This window comes from Etheostoma spectabile, unplaced genomic scaffold (assembly GCF_008692095.1).
Source record: "Etheostoma spectabile isolate EspeVRDwgs_2016 unplaced genomic scaffold, UIUC_Espe_1.0 scaffold00001847, whole genome shotgun sequence".
In the NCBI taxonomy this organism is placed as follows: Eukaryota; Metazoa; Chordata; class Actinopteri; order Perciformes; family Percidae; genus Etheostoma; species Etheostoma spectabile.
The window spans coordinates 18,710-20,459 of NW_022602818.1; the positions used below are offsets into that span (position 1 = coordinate 18,710).

At 47.0% G+C, this 1,750-nt stretch overlaps 2 non-coding genes across 2 annotated transcripts; both read right to left on the reverse strand.

Moving 5' to 3' along the window:
* Positions 1 to 238: 238 nt before the first annotated feature.
* trnat-ugu (transfer RNA threonine (anticodon UGU)) lies at positions 239 to 311 on the reverse strand. Its single transcript has one exon. It is a non-coding gene; the product is annotated as a tRNA-Thr (tRNA).
* A 725-nt stretch (positions 312 to 1,036) lies between these two features.
* On the reverse strand, positions 1,037 to 1,110 carry trnat-agu (transfer RNA threonine (anticodon AGU)). Its single transcript has one exon. It is a non-coding gene; the product is annotated as a tRNA-Thr (tRNA).
* Between the last annotated feature and the right edge of the window lie 640 nt (positions 1,111 to 1,750).

The following is a 1,750-nucleotide window of genomic DNA, read 5'->3' on the forward strand; positions in this document are numbered from 1 at the left end:
CCCTAAGCTTCCAAGGTAAGACTGAAATTCATGATAATAAAAACTTTATAATCTTCACACTAAAGTTGCAAAAACACCTCCAACAAAAGGCTTTTATTCGCTTTACATGGACACATGTAATGTTATGGTACAAAACAACATCACATGTCACTTTAGTGATCTAAAAAATCAGGCAATAACTGGGTTGCACATGTTAAGTATCAGCAACCATGTGGTAACACTTCATACAGTGATAACCAGGCACTGCTGGGATTTGGACCCAGGATCTCCGGTTTACAAGACAGGCGCTTTAACCACTAAGCTATAGTACCTCCTGCAACTAAGTCCGTCTTGCAAGAATACAATGAGCTAGTGAAAAGGGTTCCCTCCTTCCATCCATCTTTGTCCAGCAGCTCCAGCAGGGGACCTCAAACTACCCTTTGCCGAGCCACATAAACCAGCTCCGACTGGGGGATCCTGAGGCGTTCCCAGGCCAGGTTGGAGATGTACTTTCTCCACCTAGTCCTGGGTCTTCCCCGAGGCCTCCTCCCAGCTGGACGTGCCTGGACCAGCTCTCTACGGAGGCCCTCCTTACCAGATGACCCAACCACCTCAGTTGTTTACACCAAGTACCTCCATAATGGCCATGCATCTGTGTTCATCCCCAGCGGTGCTGTGGCTTAGTTGGTTAAAGTGCCTGTCTAGTCAGCAGAAGTTCCTGGGTTCAAATCCCAGCAACACCTTGCTGTTGCAGAGATGACCTGTACTTGTTTTTAAGTTGCCTGCTAATCAGATGTTGTTGTGGGCGGGGCATTAAGTCTGACTCAGTGGTGAGTGAAATGGAGCAGTTGACTGACACAGAACTGTAGTGGAGCCAAAGTAGCGCATTTATTAATTAATTTCATTAGTTATCAGGCAAATAGAACACCTTGTGGGCATGTTATTGGTGTTTCTGTGTAAATGTAACAGGCAATTTTCATTTGCTACCAGGGTACTTTCACAGGGATTGGGTTGACATGATGATGACACGCCAAAAGAGGTAATCTCTCCAACAACAAGGTGCTGCTGAGATTTGAACCCAGGATCTCCTGTTTACTAGACAGGCACTTTAACCAACTAAGCCACAGCATCTCCACAAGTAGCTACCCTGTTAAGTCTTAATGTGCCTGCTACCTTGTATAAGCTAAACATACAGTACACTGACTGGCAGTATTGGGAGTAACGGGTTAGGTTCCCTAGGCTTGGCGGATCAATCCTATCCAGTCAGTCTGCAGAAGAGGTAGAAGTACCTGGCAGGTCTCTCCCTTCAGTAGTTTGAGAACGCCAGCCCACTCCTTCTCATTGGTGCTGATCATCCACATCTCACCCCCATTGAGCCAGTGAAGCTCGGTCCACCAGGTCGACCACTCACTATTCGAACCAGACTTGGGGGGGACGTTTCAGAGCCCAGCACGGATCGTAGAGCAACAGCTACGGCCGCAACAGTGCCTTCTGACGTCCACTGTTCCTTCCAACATGGAGCTCTTCCAGATTGTTGAGAATCTCTTGCAGCTGGATGTGCTGCCATACAAAAATGAGAAAGTGGTGACTAGGTCAAGACAAGACCAGGAGGCAGTAAGTCTGCTTGAAGAGAAGACTACGCGTGTGGAGGTGGACAGAATAATCCACTATGCTGTAACAGTTTCCCTAACTCACCCAGCAAGGGAAAAGTACAACGCATAAAAATTAAGGTAATGGGTGGACCTCTGATATCTATCGGCTATAATTTAAA